Source organism: Mercenaria mercenaria, chromosome 3 (assembly GCF_021730395.1).
Source record: "Mercenaria mercenaria strain notata chromosome 3, MADL_Memer_1, whole genome shotgun sequence".
In the NCBI taxonomy this organism is placed as follows: Eukaryota; Metazoa; Mollusca; class Bivalvia; order Venerida; family Veneridae; genus Mercenaria; species Mercenaria mercenaria.
In genome coordinates, this window is record NC_069363.1 from 25,236,562 (window position 1) to 25,255,599 (window position 19,038).

At 33.6% G+C, this 19,038-nt stretch overlaps 1 protein-coding gene across 2 annotated transcripts in view; it reads right to left on the reverse strand.

Moving 5' to 3' along the window:
- Window positions 1-19,038, reverse strand: part of LOC123525237 (cAMP-dependent protein kinase catalytic subunit 1) — a 290,456-nt gene that overhangs the window by 114,390 nt on the left and 157,028 nt on the right. For both annotated transcript variants that reach the window (XM_045304109.2, XM_045304107.2), the window contains exon 4: window positions 4,921-5,002. The gene's annotated coding sequence lies outside the window, so the exon portion shown is untranslated. The remainder of the gene's footprint in view (window positions 1-4,920; window positions 5,003-19,038) is intronic.

Here is a 19,038-nt window from a genome sequence, read left to right on the forward strand (position 1 = left end):
CGTTAGTTTTTTGTTTCATGGGCATATATAGGCTAATGATACGCACATTCTCTATCTGAAACTTGTAAATCAACGAGGACTTTGACAAAAATTTCAGTGATGCTGTCTTTTTGAAAATTCCTAATTCAGATAAGTACGCATTATTTAATACTTTATTCAAGTGTGTTCTTAATAATCTGCGGATGTTCGCGTTTACAAATGATAGAATTGAAATTACTGTGTATCTATAGATTTTGAATATGCTGTCACTAACTTAGTGAGGTAAGACATGAAAATAAATGTCATTTTTATTCGAATATTTTTTTTTCCACTTTTAAAGCCAACGCACCATACAAATTTAAATTAATATAACCACTAAAGTATGTAAAATGACCGGGCTCTTCATACTTGGATACCTGTGGCTTATTTAAAAGTAATAAAGATTTTGCTACTTTCACGCCTCCGTATGCGTTTGTCCAGTCAATATTTTCCGTCACCGCAAGTTGTTCACGGGCTTTATCATTGCCATGAATTTGGTCGATTTGGCCACAAACTGTCTAAGTTTGAAAAGTGAAAATTCGTTAACAATGACCTTATGTGAGGGTTTGCTTCATTTAAATGCTTAAATAAAATATGGGTAGAGAAACGTCAGATAAAATAGCCAAAAATGTTTTTTGTTTGTTTGAATTATGAGAGGACTTCCCCCGAGCCCACTGAATATAGCCATTTGAATTACATGCTGCGCCCAAAGACAACAACCAGGGGAGATAATTTCATAATTAGGCAAACATCGTCCCGTTGCACCCGCACTCGCTGAACATCAGTTTCATTTAAACCTTTTACCTAATGATATATATACTATGGACTCAATTATCAAGCTTAAATAATGTAGAGAAATTCTAAAACAAGTCTAAAATTACCATATATCAGTTTTGAGAAACATGATTTATATCGTGTAAACAATGATTACAACTGAAAGAAATTTGCTATGCATCTTTTGTATTAGAATTAGGCACAACCAGCTCTTTTTTTACCGGATCAGTATAATTATTTACAGATACTTTGGTATTATTCTCAATGTGTATTAAGAATTACCGAGATGACCATGCCAGATGGAAGAGCTCACGGTAATGCAAATAAATTCGTGATTTCAATTTTTCACCATTGTCAAATCTTTTCGCATAATGACAACGGATATCGAGACAATATCGAGAAATAACAAATATTGTGTTTTCTTTTTTGGGGTGGTAGTAGTAATAAGGGAGTTGGGGAAAGGCGAGAAGATAATGTAGGCAGGGGAATAATGACGACGTGCTACTAAGATACAATACCAAGAAACACAAGATATTAAATGTAAAACAAATATTGGGACGGGGTGGGGCAGTTCAGGTAATGTGTGTGGAGATTGAAAGAGGACCACCCAAGGAACATTCCTGTGAAGTTTACTTGTAATTTGCATGGTGGCATAGCAAGAGATGTTCTTCAAGTAATTTGCGGACGACGGACGGACGACGAACATCCAACGATCCCTAAAGCTCACCATGAGCTCAGATAAGCTAAAAACTGTGCATGTAGAGCTGTTTCTCGAATGAATGTCACGTAGTAACAATCATTTGTTAGGAAGACATAAAACATCATAATATGGTAAGTTACACATTAATTATGAGTGTCCTATTTTCAACCTAACTCAAAATGTGTCCTATTTATTTTGTGATCATTTTTTTTTCAATGCGGCATGCCTAATGTATGTGGCGAACAGAACTTTTGTGTGTTATTCGCTAATTTAAAGAGAGATTTTCAGCGAAAACATGTTTTTGAACACCATTCTTGTTGTATTGTAATATAATGTTAACATTGACCGTTGTATTAAACGATCAGTTTACGACTTTTACCTATTCAGGTTCTAGAATATATGTTTTGAACAAACTGTCTTAAACTGTTTACTTGAAGTAAGACATTTCAGTTTTCTTCGTTCAAAATATTCACAATGTTGTCTTTACTTGTTTATCACCAAATAGCTTGAAAATGAATTAAAAACAGAGGTATGTCAAATATTAGACTCTTAAAGTTCAAAATTCTATGCTAATGGTTGTGTAAATGTTGACATATATTGCATAAATTACAGCTTGTTTAAGTTTAAGATTATGCATACCGTTGCTGGTTTTCAACATGTGAGTAAGGTTTTTTTTGAAAGGCAGCTGTTCAATTGAATTTCATCATTAATTGCTTTACAAAATAATTGCAACTATCTCGGATTTATCTCTGAGAATAAATTGGATACCATCGCTATAAAGCCAGAAGGACCAGTAAATCAGCAACCAATAAATCAACAATGGAACCGATAAAACAATACTTAAACCAATAAAACCACACAACAACACTGGAAACAATAAACCAAGACTGGAACTAGAACCAATCAGACAACGACAAATAAACAAACGCTTGTAACGATAAAACCACATTGGAACCAATAAAACAACACAACAGTCCTGTAAACAATAACAAAACGAAACAATACGGCAACCAAGAAAACTACACAGGAACCAGAACCAATCCTCAGAAAGGAATGATCTAGCAGGGAACTGAAAGATGCATGCGTATGGTGTTGTTGGCATTCGGATATTTGGCCATATGAAACGAAGATCACCGCGAAATGCAGCACTGCCGAATTGTTCACCTTCAGTTAATCAATATATGGATTTATTTTTGGGCCCAGGACTGTCTATTTATTTTTTTTAATCATATATAGCATCATTAATTATTGATCAAGCTAATGTGCCGAAGGCCTGTGGTACAAAAAGGTTACATAGATTATGAAACATCAGTGTGTTTATAAGTAGAAGCATGATTCAGTAAAAGGTCTCCATTGTGGATACAATCTTCCTTTGAATATTTTTATCAGTCATGAGGTGGAATATCTTAGCATCAATTATGAGACAGGTGCGCAATAGTTTTATACATGTAATTCAGACGAGATTTATACCAGTGTATATACCGTTTACGAACGGTACAGCAGACTCACTTCAAGGATAAAACGATGAAATGTCGTAACAAATAAAGGGGTAGTTAAGGGCAGTGTTCGACTTTTTCGGCGAATCGATCCCAGACATCATATTAAAACTGTGAATATTTTGCATGATTGACCGATCCTTAAGGTTTAGGAGTATATCACCAAAACACAGAAATATTTTATAAACGAACAACATCGTTACCAATATTTTACCTGACCATTACATGTTCTGCCGTACTGTCCCGTACTGAAAATATTCTGAAAAAGTTGTCCCCCTTTGAAAATGAATGCCATTTGTAAAGAAATAAAAAAAAAAACAATCGCTGAAAACTGTGTTCCACCTAGTTATGTGAAATTTCAACACTCGCACGCTATTACAAATGCAGCAAAACAAACATGTGTAACAGTTCCTTGGAAATGGTGAGTTTTTAAAAGCGCTTGACTGTCTGGAAGTGGGGCCTGTTTAAACAGTTCTTTTTTCCGAATTCAATGCTTATATCAGTATACTGACACTTGTTTTGTAGAGTAATATAAGTAATATACACGCTATCATTACAAAAACAACAAAACAAGTGTCAGTATACTAAAATAAACATTGAATTCCGAAAAAAAGACTTCCTAAATGGGACCCACTTCCGGGCAGTCAAACGCCTTCAAAAACTCACCATTTTCAAAGAACTGTTACACATGTTAGTTTTGATTCATTTGCAATCGCATGCGAGTGTTGAAATTTTACATAATTAAGTGGAACACAGTTTTCAGCAATTGTTTATTTTTATTTCTTTACAAATGGCATTCATTTTCAAAGGGGGACAACTTTTTCAGAATATTTTCAGTACGGGACAGTACGGCAGAACATGTAATGGTTAAGTAAAATATTGGTAACGATGTTATTCGTTTATAAAATATTTCTGTGTTTTGGTGATATACTCCTAAACCTTAATTCCTGTATCAGAAATATCAGAAATGAAATACTAGGAATCACAATATAACTCTTTGCATGTGATTGATGCAGACCTAATCCAGTTTAAGTACATCGATCTAAAATATATATTAAGTAAATAGAACAAGCTTTTATTGCCTAGAAAAATATCAAGTTCTTGTATTATCTCAAAATCTACCTGTCGTGTAGCGCCTCATCAATAATAACAATAAAAAAACCAAAAACAAAAAAAAAAAAAAAAAACCGGAGAAAACATTCCACACGAAATTAAGTTGGGAAACGTTTACTGTTTATATCCAAAATCTGGCATAATACTGTGTTTCATTGAAAAACAGATAGATCTACTCAAAATGCGTCAAAAAGTTAAAGGAATTCAACATCACAAAAACGTTCCAAAACTTGGTTTCCCGTTCTTAGTGCAAATTAAATTTTCAGGTCAATATTTAGATATTCACGGAAAATGCAGGCTAGTTTTCTTGAAGATCAAAACTAGTTCTACCTACTTACTATGATCGTATCCATTGATCAATGCACTTTGTTCATATTAGGACTGCATCATATTATATCAATGACCTCTCCATAGAATTCATGGTTTAAATTTTTCGTTACATCAAACTTTCATCTGATCTCTTATACAACTTTTTAAAAGGTTCCATAATTTGTTATATAGATATATATTACTACAATGAATATTTAGCATATCTATAGTCTCATATTAGCAATATATAGTCACTAGTTCAACCTTCGTATATATAGAATAATGTTCCGTTTTTAACAGTTTCAAGCAAAATGTGTAATGACTTTGTTCTTTCAAATCATGACTCTAAAATCAATTTAAAGGACGAAAACTGGAATTGGGGGTAGATATGGTCGCTTAAGTCTATTCACACTGGTTTAAACCATAATGTGCCGAAACATAACACCCATTTGCAACATGAGGTTTCAGAAATAATATTTATAAAGAGTATATCTGTCGTAGATTTCTTACCTTTGGACAACAAGTTCCTTGATATTGTCCAGTCTCAACCAAATTATGTCCCTTCTTTCACTTTCATTTAAATTGTCTTGGCCTGAAATGAATGAAACGTAAGGTGACGATTTTCGGGATATGATAAAACTCTGTTACACATATCCACCGTAGAAACAAATTACAAAAAAGTCCCGATACACAGCAACATTGATCCAGTAATCCATTAAACAAAGACAAAGAGGAAAAGCAACATTCTACAAACTCATCACCCCAAAACTGAAACCCTACAACAGTGTATGCATGGATGTATACATTATTGAAATATACAAAATTACAAAGTAAAACATATATATACATAGTGGGGACAAAGGAACATGGTGGTGCACCGTCCTGGACCTGGCGAGTTCATAAACCGGCCATTGGTGCTTAACTTCAATCAAGAACCACCATATTCCAAGTTTACAGGACAGCTGATAGTTATCCTGGTTAGGCGAGTTTTTAATGCATGCAATGGGTAACAAGATGTACAATCTATAAACACACAAAAATATCCGTGTAAATGATTCTGAAAGGAAAATATTTGGGAATGTACTCAATGCCAATGCAGAAGACTGTGCAACAAGACAAACGCCATTAATGACCGACAGAACAGGTCAGAAGACAAGTATCAGTGTAGCATAGTCCCAGTTGCCTTTATAAACTGCCTAGAGTCTAGCTTCAACCTGTTCTGTTAGGTAGTCAAATAGGAAAGCGTAGAATCACCAGTAAAATGGTTGAATACCAAACATTCTGTTAAGTCCTATAACCTTTTTCCATAGAAATTTTACCAAATGAAATAATCAAGATTTATATGAAGGTTTATATAACCTCTTCCTAATAAACAGTCAGATGTTTGATATATCTCGTAGCAGAAGTGTTTTTAAAGCTATGCATGTTCATAAATGTGTTTGCTTAAGTTTGAATTAAATGAACAGAAACACAGAAACACACTCCACTGTCTTTAGTCTTTTCTATGATGATTTCAAAACGATTTTTGTATCGTTATAAATTCAATTTAGAAAAAAAAAAAAACAATGTTAGATACCGCTAAAGCTTAAAATATATGAATTCCGCTTAGAAAGAAAACCAGATGTATCATAACTGTTGAGTGATATGTATGCGAACAGGTGTTTTTGCATATGGTAGCTGTAACTTTTTTTATACGCGATTCATAAACAATATTTTGTTACTGAGATATTATACTTCATTTACAAACTCATATACGTAGAATGAAATATTCCTCTTACATCTAAATTATAAACTGCCTATTATTGTGATTTACAATCTATCATAATGCCGCCTTATACAAAAAGAAGAGTGCTTTTTTACAAAACCAGTCGGACAGGTTTAGTATTTATCTCGTTACTGACAGTGACAGGAAAAAAAAAGAATACGTGACTGACTCTTCCTATTGGACCTTGTATATTTCTACTAATGAGTATGTATCTTTAAATGATTCGTGCGATCGATGTAGTGTCATTCTTCAGAGATTTTCATTTAAAATGGCTCGAGAAATTCAGTACCTCATATTTTTCCTATTTGACCATTTACTTTTCATAGAAATAACAAAAGAACACAAAACCCGTACAATTCTCGCAAGTTTCATGTCATTCAAAAACGTAATAAAGCGATGGGCCTTTAGAAACATTAAGGTCTTTTTACAAAACAAGAATTATGTCAATTAGTAAATGTAGCCATAAACACCTATCAAGCAGTGCACTGATTGTAGCCACTGATGTATTTCCATTAATGTACGGATTCACCAGCTGTTTTGTCCTATCTCGTAGAATCTGTGAGAAGATCCTTTGGAAATATATAATGCAGTCAAGCGAAATAATTGCCGACTTGGCTTGACTGAGTCTGTTTATGAGAGGTAATGGAATGTGCAATATCCTTTACACCCCCTGGCAAGCCCAAGTAGAGGGAGAAATTTTACAGCCGATACATGGAACTGCTGTGATAGTTAATAAAATATGTGAAAAGATCTAACGCAACCAAGCAAAATAACAACATCGGTTTGAAAAAAAAAAAGCCTAGGCAACTTTTTCGCAGAATCTTCTTCTGTAAATGAACTGACATGTATAAGAAATGTTTTATAAGAGGCCATTATTTTCAGAGAAATATCCGAGAATATCCTAAATTTAACTTTCAAGTCTACTTTGCAAAAAAGCAAAGAGGGTGTTATCTCGTTGTTTCTAACATCTGAATTGAATTTACCACAAGCAGTGTGTGCTATCACTTAACCACTGTATCAGGTAAGAGAATGCACACTGTTTGAATTCTAATTGTATTTGATTTAGTATATACTTTTGCTCTATGTCAGAAATATAATTATCTCCCATGCAGGAGCAACGTCGATGACAACAGCAGTTCGGTCAACATAATACCTAGCAAACAATGAGATGCTAGCTCCTATTAAAACTAGCTTCTCTTTGGTGAAATAAGAAAATAGTTATTACAACTCGAACTAATATCGTATCAACAGCAGTTACATTTTTGTTCTCAATAATGGTTTAATAGCACACTCCCGTATGTAAGGATCTGTGACGTCACCGATAAGGTCTGCTATCTAAAAATAGCACAGGACGCAATTTGCGGACAAACAATCAGTGCATTCATTGTACAACAGCATAGGTAAATCGTACAGTTTGCATTTATTTTGTTATTTTTGCTCAGGTTTCTAGCCTGCACATCGCAAACAAATGTAACTAGCCGAAAAACTCCTCATTTATATCCATGTTAGAAATAACATATCGCTTTTTCATCAATATATATATATATATGGATGAATGGATGATGTTATTATAATATTCTGTTCATTTTGTGACACATCCAGTTTAAAAAAAAAGAATATTTAGAAAAAAAAAAGAATAACACGGGAAAATGTATTAAAACCAAATAGAAAGCGTTAATTAAAAAAAAATGTATTCACAGAACAGAAAACTGAATTCTAAATTATTCTTCTTAGTTACCGTCATATATTAGCATTATAGTTTTGTAAAGAATTCTTCTGTAAATGTTTATAAATTTAAGATCCACTTGTGAATGTAAAAAGAAATCTTATGATCGCATAATTTAAATTTATCGAGATTTCGAAATATGATGAACAACATGTATATTTTAAAGTAAACTGTCATATACATTGTTATTTTCGGCCACATATTCGTTGAAACAGTTAACACCTCTGTGATATACATATGTTGTGTTTTATTACAAATGACCACTTAGTGTGACATGTAGATATCTGCCTTTTGGTAGTTATATTTAGATGTTATCTGATGAAACATGTTGCTAATCTAATGCAACACCATTATTTTCTACCAAACCATGCATATATAATTACGTATTTTTAAAATATTTGACGGACACCGACCACAGCTGACATCGGGGATCATCATCAAGTTTGCGTCTTGTGTTGTGTGAATAAATTGTTCAAAATGAAATACATGTACTAATTGTCGTTATGATTTTTAATGTGCTGATACATTCTTTGAACGTCATGAATCAAAATGATTTAGCATTAAAAGTTTTGACCACAAGTGCTCTTTGGTGTGTCGCATTCGAAAATATTGTAATTTGTTATTAAGACTGTAAACCGTTCTTCTAATGCAACATTTAAATAGTATTAATACAGAATATGGGGTAATGTGCATGCAACATGCCTTTACACAGTGCTCTTTATTTGCTTAGTCGACCCATTTTGAATCGTCCTGTTAAAATGATATGTATATTTTGTATATTCCTTTCAGTTCTAATATATTTCTTTAATATAAAGTTATTGTTTCATCTCTTTTCTTAAATTTTGTGCGACAATTTTATACAGGCGGCATATAACTTTTTCTAATTCCCTCCGAAGTTTACTGAGATAGTTGAAGATTCGTCATATATAGAAAACGCTCCCTTGTCCGCAATTCGCGCATTGCATTATGGTATAACTGCTGTATGTTCTATTTATAGAACACGGGCGTGTGCTATTAACAAAGATACATTACAGCAAAACAAGTACAGTATGTCTTACGGATCAGTTCAGTCCATCAAGTTCAAAGGTAAAGAAGCGTTATCTACTGTTGCTGAATAATAACATAATGAAAAAGATCCATTTGAAGCAAAGAACGCAATCAAGCAAAACAATAGCAGACTTGATCAGACTGAGTCTGTCAGGAGTGCCGATGATCTCTCACACCTCCTAGCACCGGCATAAGCAGAATTCTGTTATAATAAAATTGAAAAGAACCAGAAAATATAACATCACCGAGGCCAAGTACGATTTTATGCTCAAATGCATCTATGCACTCTTTTTTTTCTCGTGCGTATTAAAAGGATTTTTTTTCAAAAACAGGCTCGCGAATTCTTTGTTTCAGCAAATTTTGCAAAAGTGTTTTATATGGGATCACTAGTTTCCAATCACTCGAACGTTTCATATTGCAGCCTGTAAAATAAAATGTAACTGGAAAAACTTTAGTCAGAGATACTCTTGTAATACATACTTCATTTTATATCCTTAATCTCTTGGCATGGAGGAATGGTGTTAGACAGGTAGACAATTCATGGCATCTAACAAGAAAGAAACAATGCGCTCATGCGTTTGTCAGTTAAAGCAAGTGTAACTATTTATTATGGAATGATCAATAGCACTTGTAAGATTGTTATTATTGTTCTCATTGTACAAAAATCTTATCAATGTTTTTCTTGATCTATATTTATTGTTTACCATTCAGCTGACAGACATTTCTGGGTATGGTAATTCGATTTCAGAGGTTCTAGTGATTAGTGCGAACATTTGTTAACTCCATCAAAATTAATTTGTACACATAATAATAATTAATCCAAATAAATCTGAATTACTCTGTCCTCCGCACCATTCAATTCAGTTATGGAGCAGATAAATTCTTGAAAATAATATGATTTTTAAAACAAGAGCTTGCATTAATTTGACAAGTCCAAAGAAAGAAGTAATTTATCTTATTGTAACTTTAAAGATATTTTCATTCAATGAAATGATAAATATTTTATAGAACGAATATAAACTGAGATGTTTCAAAACTTGGTCACGATTTGGTCGTTCGTTTCAAAACCTTAACGGCGGTATTTTATTGTAAATTTATACAGGTCTTTCGCAAGCAATGTTACAGGTAAGAAATATAGTACATTTTCAAATTTTGTTATAATACATTTCTCTGACTTACTGTTGAAATGTTTACTTTAGTGTTGTATTTCTCTGAAAAAGGATAGTGAACGCCCCAGGGACATTTGAACTAGTGCACTTTTCATTTAATCTACGTTTTGATAAATTTATTACATGTTAATCAAATATAAACACCCAACTTGTTTAGCATGAAAACAATTCATAAAATGGGGTTTACCAAAGTGTCAAATTATCGATAAACAAGTTAAAAAGGTTTGTGACTGATTAAATCTAAACAATTTTTAATGTATGGAATGTTTGTCCGCAATCTCTCCCAAGACTAATCATTGTTGTGTCATTAGGTCTATTACAAGGTCAGGGTAGTAGGTAGTCTTTCAGTGAATCTGATTTCGTGTACTCCTACTTTCTGAGACAATGTTTTCATCAAATATGCCGACAATATGCACAATGAGGCTTGGCACTGATCACTTTTGTAAGGTTTGGTGGAAATCCGACCAGTAATTTAAGAGAACTGGCCAAAACATCATAGAATTTGATGAATCAACGGTCACAACTCTACTGAAAATCACAGAACCAGACTAGGCCGAAAATATGTACACTGATGCTTGGCACTGATCACTACTGTAAGATCTGGTGGAAATCCGCCATTTTAGAAAAGTTCATGTAATTTGATGAATCAAGGGTCATTACTCCGCTGCAAATCATCAAACCAGAAAATTCTGACGATATGCTCAACTAGGCATAGTAGTGACCGCACTTGTAAATTTGGTATAAATCCGTCCAGTGGCGTCGGAGGAGTTGCATGGAACAACTTTTTGATATACAAACGAACAGACAGCCGGATAGACTGACAAACAGACGGACAACACTGAATAAATATGTCTCCTTCACGACATGTGGAAGACATAAAAATCCCACTTGAACATTAGACTTAATTTACTATCTATATAAAGACTATGACCACATGTTTTAGATTACGGAACTATCTAATATCTCTTGCTGGAGAACAAAGAAGGTTTATTGAGCTCCTTTTATCGCGTTTTATTGAGATTCATTTTGTACAAATAACGATAAATAACTGAAAAACAACCATTCCAGCATGAGCACATTGGGTTCCAATCTAAACTAACAGCGTAATATAGAATGGTTAGACGGTGCATGTCATGAAGTATAAAACAATTCAATAAAACAATCATGGGGAAAATATACCAGCTGTGAACTAATGATAAATCATTAATGAATCTTCATTAATGGAGTCAGACAAGGACGCGACTTCTGTTTCCGTAATTTTGCAAAGCTTCTTTTCGTGTATGATAGTGGATATAGGTTCTATGTAGAAAATATACGAGTCTGTACACACTCTTTTGCCACGAGAAGTATGAAAATAAATCTATATGCTTTTCAGTTAATGAATATATCAATGACACAGGAAGTTCTAGTTATCTTCTGCTGATACTGAAGAGAACGGAGACTTTCAATTATCAGTATTATCCTGAATGAAATGGAGCATTGACCTCAGCCTGGGCAGAAAACTATAAACCTGAGTTTGGTGACCAGTCTCACATCTTCAATATCTGAGCTGAAACTGACAACTAGGAGGGGAACATTCTGATATTGGTCTCGAAGCACAGTTTTACACACTTGGACACAGATGATCAGAGAAATATTGTTTCATTCTTCTCTTATTGACATATTTATCACACCATAACTCTTGCTAATCACAAGATTTTGCTAAGTTTACCTGGTCCTTGCTTGATACCACCGCAGTGTAGATACAGTTATTTTGTAGGGGCCCACTAGAAAATGGTACTTTAAACAGCACAGTATCACATTAACTCATATGTAAGTCCCAGGTCTGCTTAAAATTAATAGAAAGGGATAACGAAGCAACCCATTTATCTCCATATTTTAGAAACGGCGAGAAAAAAAAATCCCTCCTGGAAATGGATTTAATTCCAGATTTTGTTTAATTCAGAAGTATTATTGATATTCACAACACAAAATACCAGACGTAAATGAAAACACTTTTTAAAATTATGGATATGGGGGTATGGGAAATCTTCAGTTTATAACAGAATTGTTAAACAAATAAATTTCCAATATGGGCACAGCACACAAGAAGCAAGAAATGACCATACATTCTGTGAAAGAAGCTGGGCATAGGGTCAAAATATATTTTTCGTCCTTGACTAAGTTTTCTACTAAACTTTTTAATGTGTGACCTAAATATGGCAAAAATGCCCATTTGTATCAAAACTCTGTGATTTCAGCAATATTCAGTGCCATGTTTGGAACAAATTATAGATCTGTTTCAAAAAGGTAGATTCACTTTAGAAGATAAACATTATGGAAGCTACCACTGTATTTTTTTTTCAATTATCACCAATTTTAAAACTGTCCAAATTGTGAAGACCATATAAGGCTTAAGTGAAACTTGTCCTTTAGTTTGATTTGGATTTCTGCAAATCTTGCAACCCAGTCTACAATGTGTCCGTAAAATAGAAGTTCTCACAAATTGAAATAGTTCATTTTGTAAACTAGTATGCACTGCTGAATTTTCAATCTGTTTGATATACAAAGGTGTTGTAAACAACTTGTCAAGTGTATTTATAAACTGACAAATGTAAAATAACAAACATTTCAGCAACACGGTTTCGGTATTGTACTTTATTCCAAGAATATGCCTTATCTTTTATTCTTAGGCAAGCGTGAGTTATGTAAGATATGTGGCTTTGTATTGTTTTAGATAGCAGACATTGTAAACCAGACGGAAGTTTATGTATTCACGATTGTTTCATGCTGTTTAAGAAATAATTTATAGCTCAAGAGTGCTTTTTAACACTATTTATGCACGATGGGCGGTTATACGTCGGGCGAAATAATTTCTCGAGGGCGCATCTGAAATTATTTGTACAACTTATTACCGCCCGAGTGTATAAATAGTGTTAAACAATTGATCTCCCATTCGTTTGAACGTTTTCTGCGTGCATTTTGACCTGCGCCTAATGATTATCAAATATGTTTATTGTGAACAGTTGGTGATAATAACAGTTTAATCCATCGTAAAGAACTTGTTAACATCATAATGAACTGAATAACGCTTTTGTACATAGACATTTTTCCTGTACAAGACATCTGGGAAATTATTAAGAAAACAAATTCAAAGTTTGATATCCGCAAATGATATTATGTTATCGTTTCCTATTAACGAAACACCAACAGAAATTAAACTTTTTGTTGTGATCTAAACTAGAATGAAATATTTTCCCGACATGATACCCTTTAATAAAATGCGCTCAAATCGCAATAAAATAATAGCGCAACTAGATCTACGAACGTTTCACTTGACTACAAATGTGACATTCCTGATAACACTATACAATTATTCTTAACACTTTTACCAGACAAGTAAATTTTGTTAGACTTTTCGAATTCCTTAAGACAAGCAAAATTAAGTACATTTTCAAACCTGATTGCTTTCCCGTGACATGTTGTTTTATTATACCAAAAAAAGGAAGAAAAAAACCACAAAAAAACCCCAAAAAACAAACAAGAAACAAAAACAACAATAGCATCAAAGAAAAATCCACCAACTTTGGGGATATGTATGCCTTTTATCTTTTTCATTCATTTGTGCTAAACAAAAGTTACATAGCGAAAACTATATAAAACCAACGACACCTAAAATCATCAAAGGGAAGGAACTATGTCACATTTTGTTTACAGGGAAACATGAATTAGTTGAAAAACGGTTGAATACAGTGCAATTAACATTTCATCTAATACATAAAAGAATAAAATGTATATCTGGCAAAACGTAAACTCTTTTCAATAATTAGCATTCAAAATTAACTATGCCCATTTAGCAAAGCACAAGAATCACTTATATCTTTATTAATTAACCGATCTATCTTTATTATCTAGTGAGTTGTCAATATTGTATGAGGTGCAGCATCTGTGCTACCAGATAATGTGTTAGATCAGAGCATGCGCTTATTAAGCCGACAAGTTAACAACGTAGGGCACTGTATGTTTGTTAAATTTGAAGAACAGCACAAATGATTAGAACAAAACACACCTTGCTATAGGAGTAACTATTTATAGGGTTTATCTTGTACGAATATCACACCATTGTACTTATTTTCAGCTTTATTGCTTTTATTACACAAAAAAGGAACTGATAACTTTGAAAATTATTCATTAATACAGAAGCATGCGAATGTGTTGAAATATTGTATATCAATGCAAGACATGCATACAGAAGCGTGCACGTCATGACTATGTTTATTTTATTTGCAAGAAGTCCAAATTAAATTTTATGTCATTTAAGTATGAAATAAAATGAATATGTTGACAATTGTACCTATATCTGAATGAATAACTTTATTATCAATTTTATTCGATAAAAGCATGAATATTGAAAATGCAGTTTTATGTCATACTATTTGCTAAATCCTATCAATGTTAATCCTATCCTATCAATGTTAATCATCCTAATTGACGTTTGCTTAATTCATGTCAGGGTTTTCGTGTTTAGTCTCGTTTTTTATGGGTCATGATGTGCTTGTGTGTTCTTTGTTCTTTCCTTATCTGATAATGTTGATTGTTTTGCGGCAATTGAGTGTTGGTAGACTGCTTGGAAAGGTCAAACGATCTTCAAAGAATATTTTTCACAGATTTTATTTACTATTTTCAGTGACGTGTGGCAGCTGTAAAAAGTCTCCCCGTATGTAACAACGGTCTAATGGGATCATGGAGAATTCCGTTTAAGTTGCAGGGAGCATGAGGGTGTCTAACATTTCATCACATCTCAGGCACAGACTAAATTAATCCGATTCTGCAGTTATGTTGCTTGGTTCCGTTCTATGATTCAAAAGGATCTTTTTTTCACACATTATATTATTTTGTGTCGCGTTTTCCTGAAAATCAGACAAATTATTTCTATTTAGTTAAATTTGCAAAAACATCACCCACTTTTCTGAGAAACACCCTGAACAGAATATAATCTTTGCATCGAAACTCTCTTAAAAGTTTAAAACAACGCAATAGTTTGTTATATATAACGATCAGGAAAGATTAAGTCTAAAAAAAACTGAATATTGCATGCTAAACAATTCATTACAAAATTCAGTCGTTCACTTTATTTCTAACGTTGATGTAATCAAATATATTACATTGCCAAAGCGTTGTTTCTCTTTAATTACAGGGGATTTAAATTCCGTCTTCAGAGACAAGGATTTCCAACGTTTTACTATCAATAGCAATAAACTCTATAAAGAGATCACTTGGAAACAAATAACTCAATCAAGTAAAATTATTGCAAGACACTCATTTGGTATTTGCAAAAAAGGAATCATGATTCAGATTTATACTGAGTGGTTTCCAACTGACAAAATACAGAAATACGACGACCATCAGTATACAATTATCGACTTTTTCATAGGTTGATATCAGGATTTATCAACCCTCAAAAAGTTATATTCACCGAGCCGGCTCAGTCTTGTTATTACAATGTATCTTTAATAAAGAAATAAGGAATAAATAGATCAAATCAGGTTGATATTGGTCTTCCAAGCACCTACTTTGAGCTATTTTTATCTTCGTGCTATTTATAACCCAGGATTATGATATGTACTCATTACTTTTCAAACCGTATTCAGCCAGTCAGAGAAACAATACAATACAGTCATGTAATAATGTCCGATTTCACTAAACAGAGTTTCACAACTCGAAAAGGTTAAACGGCCAAGTTACTTAGATTCAGGGGAGAGCATTTTTCATACAGCTATATACAGAGACAACAAGAACCACCGTTAACAGTCACGTTGTTTTTTGCCGACAAATCAAGACGGCTTTGGACAAGTTAAGTAGAAGCTCACCAAAGAAACATGTCCATGAAATTATTTCAAAATAGGACCAGTGGTTTGTCAGATAGCGTCTTCATGGTGCCAGATGAATTATCTTTTTATTAAATACACATTTTTGGATCTTTGTGTCCTTGTTTTGGTGGAGCACGATATTACTCCACAAAACAAAGAAAATATACTCCACGATGCCAAACTACTATCTTATTTTTATTACATACCCTTTTACACTTATATATGATACATATTTGTTTTAGCCTGAAAAAGTCTAAAATTTCAACGCAAATGAATCTTTTAGCATCAAGGCACGTTTGCTTCAAATATTTTCATTATGTAATTCTGCATAAAACACTGACCAGTTGCGTCCCAGACATTGCCTTACGGACCAGGCTTGAACAAACTTACACACTCATACACACACTGCAGTACGTGGTTATTTTTCATAGATATTCGTCTCTGTTATTTTGTAGATGGTCACTAGGATATTCTACATCGTAAAATACTGCAGTCTAAGCTTTGTACCCTTTTGGTATAAAGTTAAAAAAAGACTTACGGACACAACAAGTTAGCAATAACTACTTTCCTGTGAGTCTTGTAGATATTAGAAATTCTAATGAAGGGATGGCTAAACAAAATGTGCATATGGGAAATTCATTTTTGTGTCTACATCAGATCCACAAACTTGTCCTCAGCTCAGTGAGATAGTTCATATATGATTGCAATTATAAACTGTACTGAAGCAAATTAAGTCCGCTTGCTTTGCAAAGTTTCATTACTATAAGTGACAAATGTAAATATTTAAGCAATGTTTCCGTATTGCGCTACCCAAACATTTTTGTACCTTCTGTTTGATAAACGGCCCTTGGTGAACGCCAAGAAGAAGATAAACGGCCCGGGATGGAGAATGATGGGAAAAATGTGACTTTATTCTGCTTAAAACAACGAAAAACCCTACCGGCAAGAAAATTCATGACATGTTCACAATATGGTTTATACGAACATATCAGCAATCTGACTGAAGTACTTGATCTTCTAAACGAAGATCTGAGAACGACCCATTCACATACGTCTTCTGTATATTTTGGATTTCCAGTATTGCTATATTTATTTTAACCAATGAATCGACTTGTTAGAATGTCAAAGAGTAAGAAAAATGTGCAGTTATTCCAGGGCTCGAACTCGGGACCCCTCGATTATTAAGTAAGTGGCCTACCGACTGAGCTAACCGGCTATCTGACATATTCCGACATAAGAATTGTAAATATCAAAAGTCAAAGCTACAGGTAGATTTGCTAAATTTTGTAAGTTAAGCTCTGATTGGCTAGCAGAACGAGGCTATGAATAGGTCGTTCTCAGATCCTATGCGTAGCGTAATAGGAGATGTACTTTAGTCAGATTGAACATATCAGTAACAGCCAGATTGGGTATTCCTTGTGTGATCGCTGTTATTTGCGTTATCATTATGCAAAAAGTTTTATCTAAGATTTCCTAAATTCATTTCTGTATGTGCCTTGAGTTTTATATTTCTTTAGATAACTTTCTGACTGATTACGATGATGATATATTTTAAATTGTCAAATAGAAAACTTGAAACTGAGTTCTCTAAATATGTTTTTATTTGAGTTAACGTATTTTAGAACACTTTATTCTAACAGAATGGCTTAATAAAATAAAAAAGGCAAACGCAAACATCAAAATCAGATCATGAAAACGTAGAATATTCAAATCATCAGATGATGTTATTTTATTTTTTCTAGCAAAGAAGTAACGTGAATTATTGAACTGTCTATTGTATTTTAAAATTAAACCGAATTTTATTCACTTCCCACAAAAACTACTCCCTACACAGCCATCCAGTTGCAATAAAATGTGCTTTTTTCTCAATAGGGAATATAAATGAAGAAAATTCAAACTGTGATTTAGGTGTCTGTTTAATAATTTGAATCTTAAATAGACGAAAGTATCAATCTTCCTTGTGAATACTTAGGATCAGAGGAAACTGCTTTCTATTTGAGTTAAATTTGCAACTTTGAATAAACATGACAAAATACTTTGAAATTAATTTCTATGTCCTTCAAAATTCCAAAATGTGTATCAAAGACTTGTATAAGATTCTATATATAACAAGAGGGCCATGATGGCCCTATATCGCTCACCTGAGTAGAGTTGCTTACTTGAACAAGATCTAGGCCTTCTGGTTTATTTTTAGCAAATTTATGAAGATTTCCCTATGTACAATCAAGTAACCCTGGGGCTGGGTAAATTTGACCCTGCGTGGGGGGAGGGGGGGGGTCAAGATTTGAACAATTTTTGTAGAGGTCCACTAGGCAATGTACATGTCAAATATCTAAGCTCTAGGCCTTCTGTTTTTTTTTTTTAGAAAATTTTAAAGATTTTTCTATGTACAATCAAGTAACCCCATGGGGCGAAGCCAATTTAACCCCAGGGTCATGATTTGAAATTTTTTTTGTAGAAGTCTACTAGGCAATGCTACATGTCAAATATCTAAGATCTAGGCCTTCTGGTTTATTTTTAGAAAAATTTTGAAGATTTTCATATGTAAAATCAAGTGACCCCTGGGGCGGGTCAATTTTGACCAAGGGGGTCATTATTTGAACAACTGTTGTAGAGGTCCACTAGGCCATGCTACATGTGAAATATCTAAGCTCTAGGCCTTCTGGTTTATTTTTAGAAATTTTTTGAAGATTTTCATATGTAAAATCAAGTGACCCCTGGGGCGGGGTCAATTTTGACCCCGGGGTCATGATTTGAACAAATTTAGTAGAGGTCCACTAGGCATTGCTACAAGTCAAATATCTAAGCTCTAGGCCTTCTGGTTTATTTTTAGAATTTTTTTTGAAGATTTTTCTATGTAAAATCAAGTGACCCCTGGGGCGGGGTCAATTTTGACCCCCGGGTCATGATTTGAACAACTTTAGTAGAGGTCCACTAGGCAATGCCACATGTCAAATATCAAAGCTCCAGGGCTTATGCTTTTTGAGAAGAAGATTTTTTAAGATTTTCCTATGTACAATCAAGTAACCCCTGGGGCGGGGTCAATTTTGACCCCGGGGTCATGATTTGAAC